The sequence below is a fragment of the Elaeis guineensis genome, chromosome 5 (assembly GCF_000442705.2).
Source record: "Elaeis guineensis isolate ETL-2024a chromosome 5, EG11, whole genome shotgun sequence".
Lineage (NCBI taxonomy): Eukaryota > Viridiplantae > Streptophyta > Magnoliopsida > Arecales > Arecaceae > Elaeis > Elaeis guineensis.
Genome location: NC_025997.2, coordinates 31,765,914 through 31,784,916, shown reverse-complemented (window position 1 = coordinate 31,784,916; position 19,003 = coordinate 31,765,914). Strand labels below are relative to the sequence as shown.

The following is a 19,003-nucleotide window of genomic DNA, read 5'->3' as shown; positions in this document are numbered from 1 at the left end:
GACACGGGGTTTTGAATTGTATCTTTCGTATGAAAGAATGATTGATCTTCTTTCACAAATTCAATCATTGGATCGTATTTTGTACATCTTTCAAAGCATGACGAATCTTTTCCATCCATCCATGGCATAGATGATGAAGTTCATGCCGTGCTTTGCAAAATGTGCAAAAAGCAATCCAATGATTGAGGTTGCGAAAGACTATCAATCATTTTTTTTTTCATAAAAAAAATACAACCTAACTCCAAGACATAGCTGTCATAGACAGGTTGATTCCACTTCTATGCCAAATCCATAATTTCCATACAAAGAAATAAAATAGGTCTATACAAGACATGCATAGGATATGAAGCAAACAATGTGCGGTCTTTATTGTGAAGAAGCATAAACGTCCATCTGCTATAATTATCATACATCTGATCTCATCCAACGGTTCGACAGGCACGGTCAACGTGGAGGCCCACCGAAAAATGGGCCACAACAATCCCGTAGCAACCAGCAGCAACACAAGGAGTACAAACTACAATCAAATGAAATAATAGGTCACATTAGATGGGTCTAGAGTATATAGCTCCACACTAAACAAGAAAATAAACTTTTCAGATAAACTAACAAAAGTCATTTACCGTGAAGTAAAAAGAGGGCAAAAGAAAAAGAAAAGATAATAGTTTTTCAAAGGTACATATAATAAATACTTACAAATGAGAATATTAGAATTATCTCTGTGGAAATCCGCACAGAAGCTTTTTCTACGGTTTGGTGCATCTAATATGCAGTTTTTTAGCTCGTTTGAGCTGCATGGTAGGAGGTATCTTTTTCCTATCAACGGTAAATCGGTTAAATATAAATAAGGTAAATGTAATTTTCAAGGCCACAAATCAGTGTGAGCCCCCTCGTGCCAGGCACAACTTCGATGGAGAACCCAAAACCTCTAGCAAACATCAGAGCATGCGAAATTATGTGGCGGTGTCTCCAATTTGTTGCTTTATTTGGAAGAAAAAAAATTTGTAGTACCATTACACAGTCCTAGATTCCGTCTGGCATCGGTTTTATATTTTATTTTCTATATTATAAATAAAATTAGGAAAATCAAGATAAAAAAAAATATGTTTAGTACTATTTTTTTCATTTTAAAAACACATTCTAATTTTTTAAAAAATAAAAAAATATTATTTTATTATTTTTAAAAATAAAAAAATTTATATCTTGCACCACCATCATGAACACTACGTATACTACCATCATGAATATTGCTATCACCACTATTATGATCTCCACTACTATCATCACCATCAGAATTAATGACTCACTTCCTCATCAACATTGTCATAATTGCAATATCTCTAACATCATCATTACTATCATTATCATCGTCATCATCACAAATATTGTTGCAACTACTCGTACTCACTATCTTCACTATATCACTATAATTACCATAATCTCTACTACACTACCGTCATCATTATAGTAAATTGTTATCACTGTCGTATAGTTAATGCTTTGTTGGTACCACCGCCATCACTACTATTACCATCATGGTTTAAATTATCTTCATAGCTACTATCACAATCTCAATCATTATCATCATGGTTATGTTTTGAAAGATGATTGGTCATATGAGATGTAAACATTTTTAACGTTTAGAATAAAATACAAATAAAATTTTTATTTTTATTTTTAAAAATAAAAATATATAAATAATATTAAATAATATCTTAATATCACAAATTAGATAAAATAAATGCTACTTTAGACAAAAAAGCCCAAAATATGTTTGATTATCTCGAACAACATACTCTTTGTTTGTAATAGCTCCTCCCTTTGTAGAAATTTAAGTAGCTAGCTGAATTTTTCCCCAATCACTCAAATATCAATCCTTTATTTTTTTTTGGGGTTCAACGAGATGGGATGATAGGATAAATATTTATCAAAACAGTCCAACGAATTGTTACCAAAAAGAAAAACAGTCCAATGAATAATATATAGTTGATAAATCTTTGGGCTAGAAATATACAAAGAATATTTGTCGTATGTCCCCGAAGAGTCTATACAAATAATTTACGAAGAATTATATAGATCCACAGGCGAAGAATGAATGCTACTAGAGGGTGTTCTTGGTGGATGTGTTGCAGAGCAAGATGATCCTTAAGATATACCGCAACTATGTAAGGAAAAATACGCCTAAATTATAGGGACAAAAACAAAATTCTCTGTTTCTGGTGGTAGACGGAAAAAAAACAAAAAAAAGGAGAAGAAAAAGTTAAAACTGAAGAACGAAGAGAAGAAGTTTAAGCCCACCAGGACGATAAGCAGCCGCACGGTCCACCAAACCCTGGTCCGAAACCACCACCGGGTCCACCCGGTCCTGGTCCGAAACCGCCACCCGGTCCACCCGGTCCTGGCCCCCAACCCGGTCCCGGCCCGAAACCGCCACCTGGTCCACCTGGTCCCGGCCCGAAACCGCCACCTGGTCCACCTGGTCCCGGCCCCCAACCCGGTCCTGGCCCGAAACCGCCACCTGGTCCACCTGGTCCAGGGCCAGGCCCTCCCGGTCCCATTCTGTCCTCCTCCCTCTCTGTCTCTCCCTCTCTCGCTCTCTCTTTCGTGAAAGCTAAGAGCCTCTGAGCCCAGACTCTAAATCCAAGAAAGAATGGTGTTGACGTATATATAGGAGAAAGAGAAGCCTTTTTTGTTGACAGAAACTAAAAAGATAACATGTTAACCTACCATTCCGAAACTTTTCGTGTCGGCCCTTCTAACAACTACCTGTCTAGCTTACGTGCACGTATCTGTGGTCAAACACCCTCATACGTAGACAGACATGACTTATGCGGGCCTCATTTTGAGATTATCTTCCAGAAGAAAATTTCTTTATACATCACTTGCGGTATAGAAAAATCTGATGTAAGATGCACCATTTCATCCTATTAAATCATATGATCATCATACATATTTAATACTCATAATTTTATTTTTTATTTAAAATTTTAAATAACAAAAATATTTTTTTCTCAAAAAATTACATCTTGTGTAGATATTATGATATCCTGTATTAAAATTATAACTTTCTGCACAAGATGTCATAATTTTTTTACAGGATGTCGTATAGAGAAAAGAATATTTTTATCATTAAAAAATTAATTTCCAAAATTATCTTGAAAAATTATTTTTCATGATGAAAATGTCCTTCCCTCTTCATGACATCCTGTGAAAAAATTATGACCTCCTGTGTAGAAAGTCATAATTTCAATGCAGGATACCATAATATCTACATAAAATGTCATAATTTTTTCGAAAGAAAAGAAGCATTTTCGTCATCTAAAATTCGAAATAAAAAAATAAAACTATAAATATTAAATGGATATTACATACGTATTGAAAAGTGATGGTTATGTGATCTAATAGGATAAAGCGGTATGATCCACGTTGGATTTTCTATGCCGCAAATAGTGTACAAAAAATTTCTCCTTCTAGAAGAGAAAACACCGTTGGATCTACTATGCCTCTACCATGGGCGAGAGCTCTTGCTGTTTATTTCTGGAGAAGGGAATGGCTGCTGGCACGCAAACGTAAAGCACTCATGTAAAACAGATAGTGGGCTGGGTTTAACCCGATCTGACCCATAACCCAACTCGACTTGACAAAAGGACCCAATTACCCGATTTTTAATCCAATTTGATAGACTGTTGACTCTCCTCTCCTTGACACGATCAGGATGTCACAGACTTCATTTAATTTGGGACATAGGTTAGAGCAAACGGTAGAGAGTTTGAAGCAAGTTCATATCACGAACGATGGTGGTGGCGATGAGGCGAGAGAGGTAACAGCAGACAAGGAACTGTAGAGGGTGGTGGAGCAGAAGCCGGCAAGGTTACAGAGGAAGGCGAAAGGGGAAAAGGGATTTGTGGGGAGGTAGTGGTGGTCAAGGACGAGTGACTCCCTGAGGCGATTGAGGGTGAGCCACTACAGAAAAAAAGATTTTTAGCAACTTAATATTGCTGATACCAGGAGAAAGTATTGATAAACTTTAAATACCACGAACATTCGTCGATGCTTTTAATAAGCATAGATATATGATGATGCTTTAAAGCATCCGCGAGATACGACATAGAAAAGCTTCAACGGAAGCTAATAAATGTCGTTAAAATTCGACTCCCACCGACCATTTATTTCCAACCCTCGTCCTCAAATCCAAACCCTAGAACCTTCTATCCGAAAGTGATTGCTCCTCCGACGGACTCCCCTCTCTTCGGACTCTCCGTCTCATCACTGAGAGTTGATCCTGTGCAAACTCCCTCTCTCTCTAGTGGATAACGTCGACGGTAGTGGCGGACACAGCTCTCTCTCCTCGACTCGATTGTCGCTCTCTTTTAAGGTTTGATTTTTTTTTTTTTTTTATTTTTCATGGATGTTATCAAGAATTGGGTTTCTTGATTATGGAACTTCTGCTTCTAGTACGATTTTTATGGAGATAGAATAATCTCAAGTTGCTTTTTGAGATTGTTTCTCTCCTTCGTTCCCTCGTGAGATAATCTTCTTAGTTCCTCTTCTAAATCTAAGGCTGCAATTTTGACGCAGATGCCTTTCTTCCTTTATCAAATTTTGCTGAATGATTGTTTGCTGAGCATCATTTGAGGTCGGTGCAGATCAAACATTTAAGACACTAAGCCTTGGAATAAATATCTGCTCTTTTTTCGTTTCTTGACATGTCCTTCCAAGGTTAGGCAAGCAAAAGAAGAAGATAGAGTATGCATCGAAGTCTCTTTTCCTTTCTGTTTCTTTCTTGGTACAATTGTTCTCTGTGTTTGATTTTTCCCATTTGACCCTTTGTTCAGCCTTGGCGGAAAGTTTATGGCGTAATCTGTTATTTTTTAGGTTAAAGCAGTATGTAAAGTTTATGGCTTTGGGCTGCCTTCTAATGCAAAGAACTTCTAGTTTTTACGTGGAGATGCCCATGATGAGTTGAACCAGGATCACTTTTATGTGTGTTTGTGTCTGTGTGTTTTTGTTGGATAGAAGTGTGGTCTTGGAAAAGCTCATCACAAAATGGCCTCACTTACCATGCTTCATAGCCTTTTTCAAATGAGTGTTCCATCCATCCTTATTAAGCCCTTGCTTTTGTCTGAGAGAGGTTGGGTAGGTCATGCTAATAAAGTATTATTACATGCCGTTGTTGCTTTCCTTCTCTGAGTTTAGAATCCACAGCAACTATGTCCTACAATGCAATCATCAAAGATGATATGAGTACTGCCATGCATAGTCCATTCATTCTTTTCATTCATTCACCTTAACGTGGGGTGAATTATTTCTGGAATCATGCCCGAGGATGCAGTCATTTCTGTATTCACTTTATGATCATTAGAAGTGGATTTGTGTACTATGGTGATATTCATGCAATTGGAATGCAGATTATCCGGCCTATAGAGCAACCAAGGTTGTGAGTCTAGCTTATTTATGAAAGAATAACTAATATGTTCAGATATCATCATAGTTCCATCATTTGATGATTTTTTCAATTAGTGTGTCAACCTACACAGTTGAACTTTTACAAGCTGCACTTAGTTCCTAAACTTGTACATCAGTAGCACACACAGTTTTTCAATATTGACATGCATAGACAGTTTACAGGGAAACAAGAATAAGGGGATATAAGGAGAACGTAAAGCTTATTGAAAGGCTTGTGGAAAACCTGAAAAAATTAGCTGCTACTTCATTGATTTTAGCATGCTACCGACATAAAGCAGGATAGCTTAATGAAAGATATTTTAAATTACTGTCCACGACCTATGAAGTGCTGTTAATTTACCAAGACCGCAATGCAATTTCACATGATTCTGACCCTGCATTCAGGGTTTATCTTTCTTCTTCTTCTTCTTCTCCTCCTTCTTCTTCTTCTTCTTCTTTATTTAATGCTTTCATGGACCAGCAAACTTTGACACGATTCAAATTAAGTGATTTTATATATGTATAATATCATCATTATATATATGAGACATAATAAGTGTCCAAATATCCTATGATTATATCATAATTAAAACAGCAATAGATGGTTAAAAGACAAAAGCAAAAGTCTCAAGCTAATGCACGTAACTGACCGGAACCTCACCTATTATGAGCCAAGTTTTCTCCTCCCATCGTTTGACTTCCAAGATATCCCTTTAAACAAATCTAATAAATAATTCACTAAATCCTCCGGAGTGTACTTCATATACTTCGATGGTTGCTGTCCTCCCTCTAATAGAGGATGAAACCTCCCCACGAATGAACGATACTTGGAATGACAGTCGTCAAGATCAATAATCTAGTCATGGACCCAACAAAACCTCCTTCTATTCTACCCTTCCTGATACCCCACACAGCATCAAATTTTGGAGAATCTCATCTAACTTATTGTCTCAAGCACAAACAAATGCATTGTTGTTCACTGTCTCTGGTGAGGAAGTTAATTTTCCACATTGTCCTCCCACTACTGCACGCCTCCAATCATCTATTGAACCTACATGGGAGATTTTATAATAGTCAAAATAGAGTTATAGCATTAAACAGGAGATATAATTATATTCTGCAGTTCTCCACATAGAATTATAATTACTTCCTGCTAAAAATCAGGTTCAAGTATTTGGCTTTGTGAGATTTGACATAACAAGAAGCATATGTAGAAGCTTTCATCTTCATGTTCCTTTATTTTATAATTTTATTTTTCTAATGATACTTATTCCTCTTATTTTAACTTCAAGTGTAATTTTTTTTAGATAAATTATTATTCAATTATTATTCTTATATAATGGATAAAAGTTGGATAAATAAGTCAAAGTCTAATAAAGATAGTTGTAAAGGAGTCCAAAATTTCATTAAATTTACTATTGAGAACAGATCAAAGTCTAATAAAGATTATTTTTTATTTATGCCAAAAATATATAAATAGTTTTTCTTTCGATTTATAAAGTGTTGAAAAATATTTAGTATGGAATGATTTTGTAAGAGGATATACCGAATGAATATTTCATAGAGAATCCATATTGTCATCTCCATATAATCGATCTTTACATATGGAACATATATCTGATATTGGAACTAGTAATCTACAAAGAAATTCTATAAGTGAAGATGATATAAGGGGTTTGCTCAGAGATGCTCTGAGATTTGGTGCTGAAAATTTAGAATATTTTAGTAAAGAATAAGAAATATCTATGATGCCTGACGGGTCTACATTTACTGATCCTATGCATGATGAGAGGCCCCAGCATTCATCTAATGATGGGACAGAATATCTTTATCACAATTTGTTGAAAGATTATGATCAAAAACTATATTCGAATTGTAAGAACTTTTCAAAAAAAAAAATTTGTATTTATTTTATTTGAAATATTTGAATGGATGGTCTAGTAAGAGTTTTACTATGCTGCTCCAATTATTAAAGGATGCATTTTTTGAATGCACTATTTTGCCAACATCTTCTTATGAAGTAAAAAAACTAGTAAAAGAATTAGATCTTAAATATAAAAAGATTTATAGTTATCCAAATAATTGTATATTATTTTGAGATGAAAATGCTAACCAAGAATCATGCAATATTTGTAGATCTTTATAATGAACATTATATGAAGAAGAAGAGGATGGCGTATTGAACAAAATGGATACTACTTGAAGTAAGAAAAAATCGACTAAAATTTTGTGTTACTTTTCTTTAATACTTGGATTGAAAAGGATCTATGCATCATCGAAGACAGCTTCATCGATGAGATGGCATGATGAAGGTCATATAAAAGATAGAATGTTAAGACATCCAGCTGATAGTTTAGCATAGAAAGTATCTGATGATAGGCATCTTGAATTTGCTTTAGATATTTGCAGCATTAGGTTAGGTTTAGTCACCGATGGCTTCAATCCATTTTGGATATTGAGTTCTACGTACTTATAGCACTTAATTGATCGTTCTGATTTCATATAATTTTTCACCATAGATATGTATAACATAGTCTCTACTTATCTTGTTAATGATTATTCCAAACAATAAGATCTAGGCAATAATATTGATGTCTTTTTGAAGCCTTTAATATGAAAATTGAAACAGCTATGGGAGGATATTGATGCATTTGATGCTTGCAATGGTCGGACATTGAAATTGAGGACAGCTCTTATTAGGACTATCAATAATTTTTTTGCATATGCCAAGTTATCCAGATGGAGCATAAAGGGGCGTAATGCATGATCCTCTTGTGGGGATTCTATCTATTCAAATTGGTTAAAATATAGAAGAAAGTTCTGCTATATGAGCCATCGTGATGGCTGAAAGCCAATCATCTATTTTGATTTCAACAAGATATATTTGATGGTACTATTAAATTACAATATGCTCCTATACCATCATCTGAAACTGAGATTTTTATACAAATGCATGGTATAAATAATATGTATGGTAAGATTTTCAAATATTCTGAGAAAGGAAGAAGGAAAGATGATAAAAGTTTAACGAATGAAGGGTTGACAGAGGATATCATTACTCATAATTTTGATGCAAAGGTATTTGAGGATGCTAATAACTTCTATGATAATGATGATCATGTAGATGAAAGTCAAAATGATGATGATATAATAGAGATATCTATATATAGATTTGTTAAGCAGTTGTGAAAGAAAATGAGTATTTTTTTTATTTACCTTATTAAAAGTACAATCTTCTTAGGCCTAATCTTGATATGATGTATATAGAGAAGAATGTTTGTGATAATTTGATTGAAATATTATTAAATCTTGTTGAAAAAAGTAAAGATAACTTAAAGAAATATTTAGATTTGAAAGAGATGGGCATAAAACAAGAGCTTCATCCCAAAGAGTTTACTAATAGTTAAATTTATATACCTTCTACATGTTACAAAATCTCTATTCGAGAGAAAGATCTTTTTCTAATATTTATAAAGAATATTAAGATTTTTGATGGCTATGCATTGAATATTTCAAGATCTATAAATCTTAAAGAGCAAAAATTTTCAGATCTTAAAAGTCATGATGGACATATTTTGATACAAAATATTTTTTCACTAGCTTTGAGATTATCAATGTCAAAATAAGTTATTGTTATTGTTGCTCAATTATCATTATTTTTTAATTTATTATATTTTAAATTCTTTGATCTACGAGAGCTTGATCAATTAGAGTCTAGTATTGGACTTACATTTTACCATATGAAAAAGATCTTTCCTCTAAGATTTTTTACCATCATAGTTCATCTACTTGTTTATCTAGCTATAGAAGTAAAACTTAATAGACCGATATACTATAGATAGATGTATCCCATAGAGAGATGATATTGCTAAACTTTATAGTTATAATTTAAAAATATTTAGTATAAATAATATTATACTCATATTAATATTTTAATAAATTTTTAATTATTAAAGGTATCTTGTGTGTTTAAAGGACTATATACGAATAGAGCCTATCCCGAAAGCTCAATTGTGGAAGGATATATTGCTGAAGAGAATTTAACATTTTATTCAAGATATCTTGAAAGTATAGAAGCTATTTTAATCGACCTCAAAGAAATTATGATATTATCGATAACTCAAAAATTTATAAATTCTCAACTATTGAAAAAATTTTGAGAAAGGTTGAAAGTGTGGTTCTTAATAAAAGATCTTTGACACAAGCTCATCATTATGTGTTAATTTATAGTGATATAATACCTTAGTATCGCAGGTTAGTATAGTCATATGTTGATTTTCATTATTATCATTATATATAATATTCTTAATCAATATATTAACTTTCTTGTAGTAAATTTTTGGTTGCTCAAAGATGAGCAAACAATAGCATTTGATCCAATTCAATGATTGAGCAATGATGGTTGATTAAGTTATTCTCTGAATAACTTTTTAAATATATTAGTCATCAATATGAGGAAAAAGATTGATTTGGAAATATATTTATTAACATCGAATAAATAATATATTAACAATTAATTTATCATAATTTTTGGGCACCAATGATGATGGAGAGTAATTATTTAGATGAATTAAGTGCCATTACTCGAGGTCCTACTAATATTGTAAATAGATATAATAGTTTCATCATTAACAAATTCAAAATTCATACAAAAAAATGTAAAAATTTTAGGAAAAAATCAAAACAATAGAGTCACGATGGAAGCACATGGAAAGATTATTATGGTGTATGTATAGATATTTTTAAGTTGAATTATTTTAAAAAATTTAAAGTTGTATTATTTCAATACAATTAGATAGATATAAACTTGCCAAGAGACTTGAAGCAAGATGTGAATGGGTTTACACTTATAAATATTTCAAGATTGATATATAGTAGTGTATTATTAAAGAATAATCCATTTATTTTTTCATCTTAAGCTGGTCAAGTATTTTTTGTATAAGATTCGAAAGATAAGGATTGGGTTGTTGTTGTGAGAACGAATTCTAAAAACTTGTATGATATGAAAAAAGATTGAAGTAGAGAATGATGGGACTTATATACAGTCTATGTCTTATAATCTTGCCACGATTGATGATCTAAATGCTACGAACTTGGTTAGAATGGATATTAAAAAAAAATATTGACTGATTCTTAATTGATAATAGATATTTAAGATATACACATTCTATATGAAATATTATATTATATTATTATGTTCATTTAGTAGTTCTTATTTCTTATTAGCAATTCAATCAGTATTATATTTATTATTTGATAATTTATGATAATTAATTTTTATTTCTATTTATGAATGCTAGGTGTTATCATACCTCGATGTAGATGATTTGATGATATTGAGTTACAGATTTTCTAGGATGGATCTTGTTTTGATCAATCCCGACATTTGACGCAGCCACAACAGTCTAAGGTCAATCCATCATTTGTGCAGCAGTTTGAGGCCGAACCTTCTTTATCTGCTCACCGCAACACCATCTTCTTGCTGATGAGGATGCTATTATAAATAGGATACATATCTAGTATAATTTAATAAAAATATTATAATTCATGACTTTTAAAATTTAAGTATGAATTTTGATTGATTGATTGATTTGTAATATATTTTTTCATTTTATGTATTTATTGTAGATGCATCCGAGAGAACATGAATTAGATATGGATCCATATGGATCAGAGATATCTGGTATTTAGTTGAGGGTGAGAGGGTCGTCATCTAGTACAATTAGATGGGACAACCTATTAATAAGGTTGCTAGATTTTTGATGAGCTTTTTAGATACTATTGCACAGAAGGATCAGCTGTGTTCTTTAAACTACGTGAAATAGAATGATATACTTCTTACATATAAGCTTGGGATCTTATGAATAGTACAGGTAAAAAGATAACTGAACAATTTAGATTAAATTATTTATAATCAATTAATTATATTATTTAATAATCAAATATCTTTCTTTGCTTTGTTCTAGAGTAAATTCATATTTCCTCCAGATAGCCATGAATGGGTGTTGAAGTCTCTTAATCGAAAATAGAAAGAATTTAAGGCAACAATTAAGAGGAACTATAAGAGAGAGAGATTGATGGAGGATGATGTTGCTTGTATTTGTCCTCTTAATGTAGATCCTCATCAGTGGAGGAAGCTTATTTATTATTGGTTCTTTGAGAGGGCATAGGTAATTGTATATACCTATCATATATTTTATGTTATGTTAACTACTAATGTAAATTGATCATCTATATAAGATATATCGTATTCTTTATTCTATTTTGTGGGCATATTCTGATATTAGTAGAGCTACATGAGCAACTCTGTCTGTTCATCATATATCAGGATCCAAGAGCTATACACGATGTAAACAGAAATTTGTATGCTTCTTTCAAAATATTTAGCATATTACAAATATTTAGACTAATTTGATATATATATATATATATATATATATATATGATCTTTACGCTTATATATCAAGATATTTATAGGTTTTATTGAAACTCTTAGAGTTTGTCAATTAAAACTTATGGATTATATATTTTATTAAAATTTATATTTTTTATAGATGGATGAGCATAGAAGAGAGTCTGGTCAGGTGGAGTTTTACAGGATAACTCATGTTCATCGAGATAACCGTTTTATTACTAACGAGTCAAGAGATATTTGTATGTATTTCTAACAATTTAGTTCAACAACTTATAGTTTTATTTTTAAGTACAAAATTAGTATATATATTTTTCTTGAATATAAGAATGAGCTTCATCTCTTATTGCTAAGTGTGTCAGCAAGTCCTTAGCAACTATGGAGGCTAGTTGTGTTAAGGCCCAAGTGATGACAGAGCTGCTAGGACTAGACTATTATGGTGGAGTGAGGGATTATAGAGTTGGAGTCATCCTTATTCAGTTATCTGATATACGTTGATATACTCAGGATGAGAGCTTTAATAATATGGATATTCGTATGCTCAAGACTCCGATAGAGGTACAGATTGAGCAGTAGGTACAGACACAGAATAAGGAGCAACTGTATGTATGGTAGAGGCACAGGTGCAGGAACAGGTGGAGGCATGGATAGAGATGATCAAATAGAGCTATAACACTATGATATCCACCATGAAAACTAAGATTGATCAGTTGACATCCGCATAATAGACGTTTGTGGACTCTCCTAGGATATATATCTTACTATATTTTCATTTATTTATACACTCAATCATTTAATTTATGTTATGATTTTCATATTTTCAACTACTAAAATTTTTATATCTTTGTTGTAAGCTTCCAGTAGTTCCAACAGTCATGGAGTCAATGACAATTATGTTCCTATGGATCACTGATAGACCGATGTCTCTATATTTCTTTTGAGTTTTATAGATTTCTTTTGATTTCTTCTCTTTGGTTGTGGATTGTAATTCATAAATATGATGGACAATATAATCATGACTTTATTTAGTTATATAGAGTATTTATTATGATTGTGTTGGTGTTTGATATTATGTATTGATTACGATGCCATGTTGATATTCTGGATAGGTTTATGTATTGAATATGATGTTATATAGAGTGTTTATTACATCTATATTAGTGTTTAAATTTTCTTATAAATTTTAGATAGATTTATGTATTCTTCCATAAATTATTTTTGGATTATTTTTTCTATAAATTTTGGACAAGTTTATGTACTCTTGTATAGCTTTTGATCTTTGGATTATTTTTTTTCTAAGTAAACTATTGCCAATGCTCAAAAGCATCGATAATTTTATAATTGATGATGCTATAAAGCATCAGCAGTTAAGAACTTACTAATACTTGTTTAAAGTATCGGCATCTTAAAGTGTTTAGTGATGCTATAAAGCATCGATAAGCGTCGATAGATTAAGAACTTACCAACACTTTTAGAAAGTATCAACATGTTTAAAGAGCTTAGCAATGCTATAAAGCATTGGCAGCTTAAACTTATTGACTCTTTTAAAAAGTGCCGTATTGTTTAAAGAGTCTAGCGACGTGACATGCAAGTGTTGGGAAAATTAGTTTCCATTATGCATTTATCAATGCATTTTTAAAGCATCGGTAAATGATTTTCTGATGCTTGAAAGCATTAAAAATTTATATTTTTTATGTTGAAAAAATTAATTTTTCTATAGTGAGGCAGTGGCTAGAGACGATATCTATATCCACAACGTGAGAAGGTGTTGGTGGGGTGGTGATGTGGCATCCCTATGGCCAGTGGCAATGAAGATTATGGTCATCTAAAACTCAACAGGTGATCAGAGCACTCCAGATGATTTGTAATCTATTGATCCATGACACATTTACTATCTTGCACATTTAAAAAAAAAAGAAAAGGTCATTGTATTAGTTCTGACTAAGCTCTTTGATGCTTAAAGTGAAATAGGGTATTGGAGGAACAACAGAAGAATGAAAGAAGAACAATATGGTGAAAATTAACCTATGTCTTTTCTACATACTTGGATCTTGAGCCTTTTTTATAAATGAAATCTCTGTTCCATTAGAGTTAGATTCTTTAGAGTTTGAGTCTGCTTAGAAGACTATCGCTTAGCTTTTCTTATCTAGATCAGCCTAGGAATAAATGTCCCATCAAAATTGGCCTCTTACTAAGCTATATGTCACCCCATGAGAGGCAGGTTAAATTTAGGCCATATCACATGCCCCCCACTTCTGAGTCCCATCCAATTTTTTGGGCCCAATCAAAGGAAGCAGTCAAAGAAGCCAACTATGGGTAAGTTTGGGTTTATATTGTCTTGCCCATCCTTTAAATTCATGGGACAACGGTGTAATCAAGTGCATAAATGTCTGCTGGATTGAATCCTTTTTGTTTTGAGTGCCATTGGAATTGGCTTTTTGTGTTGAGTGCTATTAAGGTTGGCTATACGACCTATTATAAGTTAGTCTAGTTAGCCTATCCTAAATAGGTCGGCCAGATTATAGCTCAGCTTGCTAGAGATAAGTTCATCCGCTTGCAAGAGGTTAGCTCATCTTACTTGGATAGATTCAGGTTCCTTTTGTACGTAAAAGAAAAATACCTATAATTGTGCAAAAAGGTGCAGGAGGTTAGCTAATTGAGATTGTAGTTCTTTGGGTTCAACTTAAGAGCTAGTATGGCATGAGGTTGGCCGCTAGACTCTTACCCCTCAGTTTGGCTTCTGGAGGCCATTAAGTTTTGGAGTTTAGCTTATTGGATCTTTCTTCTTTGGGATAGCTTTTTAAGCCATTTGTTGAGTGAGGTCAGCTTATTTTTATCCTTGCCCTCTACTCAGCTATAGCCATTTTTATACTGGGATCGATCTAAGTCTTTTTAGCATGATTGTAGCCGCCTTTATGCCTAGATGGATCTAGGTCTCTTTTGCATGGTCTGAGCCACCTTTGTGCTTGGATGAATCCAGATCTTACCTACACATGAGAAGTCAATTGATGGGAATTAAATTTTCTTAACACTTATCATGGAGTAATGAGTCTATCAAAATGTTAGTTTTATTGAAGTCATGATCCTTTTGAGGTCGGCATTAGGAAGTCGTAGTTGTGTGACATCGATCTCCTACTACCTTTACCCTCATGCTAAGTTTAGACAAGTCATTAGCTAATGCCCGTGCCTAGGTTGAGCTAGGATTTCTTCCTTCGGTCGGCTTTAGCTCACTACTTGTGAGGCCAGACTGCCACTTTCATTCGACCTAATCATAGCTAGGATATCCCTTACTGGTGTTAAGGCACCATTTTTGATATAGGGAACTAGTCATGCCTAGATTTTTTTCTTTTTGACTGATTTTCTATTTGGATCTTAGCTGAATAGGACAACTTATATTTCAAGCCTATAGTCATAGCTAGGATTTTATCTTGAATGACATTAACCCTCTATTTAGTATAAATGATGGATAGAAAATGAAGGATCAATGAGGGAGAGGATGGATGGATCTTCCATCTATTCTCATATGTATTTGTTAAATGTGGAAGAATAGATGAGAATGATTCACTTCTTTTTTAAAATAGGAGATTTAAAGGAAGAAAGGATGATGTTTATATGATCTTTTTACTAAACTATTATTTGATAAAAAGTATTATTAGTATCCTTTGAAAAATTATTATCTGAAAAATTATTATCTTTTCTTGTTTATGTTATGGTAACAATATGAAATTTTTTTAAGAAAAAATTATAGGAACATTTCATCAACTTTAGTCTGATTTTACTTATATCCTCTATACTTTAAAATATATCAAATAAATCCTTCTATTTAATGAAATATTGTAATATGGCTCTAACATTCACTTAAGTGCTGACACCATTGGTGTTAGATGCATGAGCTGAAAAGCCAATTGTTGGCTGATTGTATTAATTTTAGGATATAATTTTATACTTTATTTATTAAAATTAATAAAATGAATATTTTTTTATGCATTCATGTGTAATGTGTCTGTGAATCATCCAAAGAGTTAATGGATAATGATACATATTCTCAAGAGTTGAGAATTTGAGATATATATCATTATAGATTAACTTCTGAATTACTTTTGATCATTGAATCATCATGGAGATAATGATTGATCCATCAAGATCGATGCACAGATTGCTTCTTTTTCAGATAAACGAGTTTCGAGTCTATAGTGTCGGGATACTGGAGTGAGAGTGTAAGTGATTGTTAGAAAACAACGGTGTTGAGCATGATCAAGAATGAAAAGTCACTTGGATATTTACTTACTCATCAAAGACTTTTTCGATGTTGTAGTTATATGAGTAGTTCTTTAACCTGCAGTATTTCTACTACTCACAGTGTGGTTGCATAGTTTGACAATATATAAATATAGTCCCTAGCCATTCAAAATATTGCGGTATTCATTGGCTATAGTAGATTTACCGTAGAAGTAGGATGTGCACTTATAGGGGATCTATTAGCCTTAGTAGGTGAGGAGTAGTCCTTTGCAACCTAAGAGGTCGAGTCTTTAATTCTATGGCCACATAAACGTAATAATGGAAAGGTATTTCTATGAAATTTATGATTGAACTCAAGCTAATTAAGTCTAGCATATGATAGATGCTTAGGTTTTGATGAGTTTTCATGATCTGCATCCTGTCGGGACTCTCGATAGAAGAACTCAATCACACGATGACTACACCTAGGGGTTCTATTTTTTTTTATTCTGGTGGATTGCCATTACATACTACTAGGCATTACTGGTGGATTATGAGAACTCACTAGAATTATTTTTAGATTAACGATCCTTATTAGGTTGAGTTGGAATTATTCCAGCTCATCAAAAAAAATTTTGATGATACTGTGATGAAAATTATGGTATGTCTCACTACTAAATAGAATAAAGCCTATGGGGTCACACACAAAAAGAGTTTAATTTGATCAATAGCTTAGATTATAATTAAATTATCAATTAAATTGATGATTTGGATCAATTTGTAAAAGTTATAAATTTAGTAACTACTAATTATTAGCATAAGGGACTTAATTGCAAGTATTACAATATAATTTGGCCTAATTAAATTATAGATCAAGTCTTAATTAATTTAAATTATATTTAATTTAATTAGATTTGACTTAATTTAAGGTTAATTAGATTTAATTATCTAAGTTAGACTTAGATTTCATTCTTAATTAGATTAGGATCGACAGTCTTTTCGAATTTGATTGAAATCGGATTCGAATTGGATTCGAATTGAACTCAAATTGAAATCAAATCGAAATAGATTGCCTAAGCCCATGTTAACTATGTTTCTATCTCTAATTGGCCAACTAAGAGGAGAGAGGGATGCTGAAATTGCCACCCCTTCTCTTCGTGCGTGAGATAAGGAGAGGAGGCGCAAGTTGGTGCCTCCCCTTGTTGGGCATGGACTCTTCTTGATAAGGATTACCCCTAACCAAAATTCTAATTTGAATTTAAATCTATTGGGATTAGTTGTTATCAGGTTTGAGCATTGGAAATTGGTTTTGTGAGACAAAAATAAAAAGGATGGTGTGAAGATGTGCGAGGATAATTCTGTGTGATCTCTTCCTTGCCGCAAGTTTTCCATGCCCCTTTTTTCTTCCATCTCCACACCCTACCTCCTCCTCAGATAAGATCAGAGAGAAAGAGTTTAAAGAGAGAGGAAGAGAAGAAGAAAAGTTCTTCCTTCTCTTCTTGGCATCCTAGAAAGGTTCCTTCAAAATCTGTGCGAAGAGTTCGAGCAACAATCTTTCTTCTTCGAGTTTTAAATAAAGAAGATCTAGATCCAAGCTAAGAAACGAGACCTGCAAGGAAGCTAGCACTTTGGGGTCTTGATGTTTCGATTAGCAACCTACTCTATGTGGATACTAGCAAAGATCGGACATATGTGCGGCTCCATTAAAAACCTCAGGCATCTATCGAATCTGATCCAAGGAAGAAGAAGGAAAGCACTTCAGGTAAGTTTGATCTTCCTTCTTTGAATTTTTTGATTTCAGATCTAATTTTTCAATTAACTTTAGCATGTTATAAGATCCATAGGTGATATATGTTTTTGATCTGCTTGCTTTATACGAAAAGTGATTTCATACATGCTTTTGCTAGGTTAAAGTAACCTGAAAAAAATTCAGCATGCCCTAATCACCTAGAAATATAACAGTGATATCAGAGTCATATTTTTTAACATGCATGAAGTAGATTTAGATTCTATTTTTCTTTAGATCTAAAAGTTAGAATTGGTTATAATTAATCTTGTGCTAAAAAAAGGTTGTCCAAGTATAAGATTGATTGATTTTAAAAATAATTTTTGAAATGAATAAATCAATGACTAAAGATTTGAAATTAAATATATTAGATATGTCTTCTTTAATATTAGATCTGAAATTAAAATGATTAAGGTTCGCATTGAACTGACATAAAGTTATCCTGGTATAAGGTTTATCCTTTATACTGCGAAGATTGTCCTAGTATGATGCAAACAAAATTTTTGAAAAGTATTTCTAAATTATTTTAATCATAATTTTAGATCTAATTTTGGATGTATGAGATATGTGCCATGTTAATTTTAGATCTAAAAAATTATATATGTGATATATGATTCATAGATTTTAGATTTAAAATGCCATATATGAGATATATAATTTTAGATTTAGATTTGAAAATATTTCAAGATCATAAGCCATTAATTCATGCTCTTAAACATAATCTAAAAAAATATTTTTAAAATTTAAATTTTAAGTTATGCATGAGGGTATGGATAGAACGATTAGGTCTAGTGATTGGACTACAATTAGGATCTTTGATTAGATCAGATTAGAACCCTTATCAATTTTAAGCAGTTGATCGAACCTAATCAATAGTTGATTAGGATTAGATCAAAGGAGCTTAAGATCGAGTTTAGTTATAGTTGGTCATATCAATTTATATTTAATGTGAATTGATTAACTCAATATCTAATTTGGCTCAGTGGATCGAATCGAGTCACTAGACTGATCTATTTAATTCTAATTGACCAATTGATATCTAAGACAAGTCTTGATCGATGATTTTTAATTGAGACCATGCTTACCTAACTAATCTAATGATGTCTAAGGCAAACATTGACGATCCTTCCATCGATCTCACT

At 32.5% G+C, this 19,003-nt stretch overlaps 1 long non-coding RNA gene and 1 pseudogene across 2 annotated transcripts; one reads left to right on the top strand and one right to left on the bottom strand.

Moving 5' to 3' along the window:
• Positions 1 to 276: 276 nt before the first annotated feature.
• On the bottom strand, positions 277 to 2,666 carry LOC105045228 (uncharacterized). Of its 2 annotated transcripts, XR_003800916.2 has the most exons (3): positions 2,477 to 2,634; positions 2,299 to 2,443; positions 277 to 517 (listed from the first exon to the last, which is right to left on the bottom strand). It is a non-coding gene; the product is annotated as an uncharacterized lncRNA (long non-coding RNA). The 2 variants fall into 2 exon arrangements; XR_832020.4 differs by having other exon boundaries at positions 2,299 to 2,666.
• Positions 2,667 to 8,394: 5,728 nt separating this feature from the next.
• On the top strand, positions 8,395 to 12,355 carry LOC140857981 (uncharacterized; annotated as a pseudogene).
• Positions 12,356 to 19,003: the final 6,648 nt, after the last annotated feature.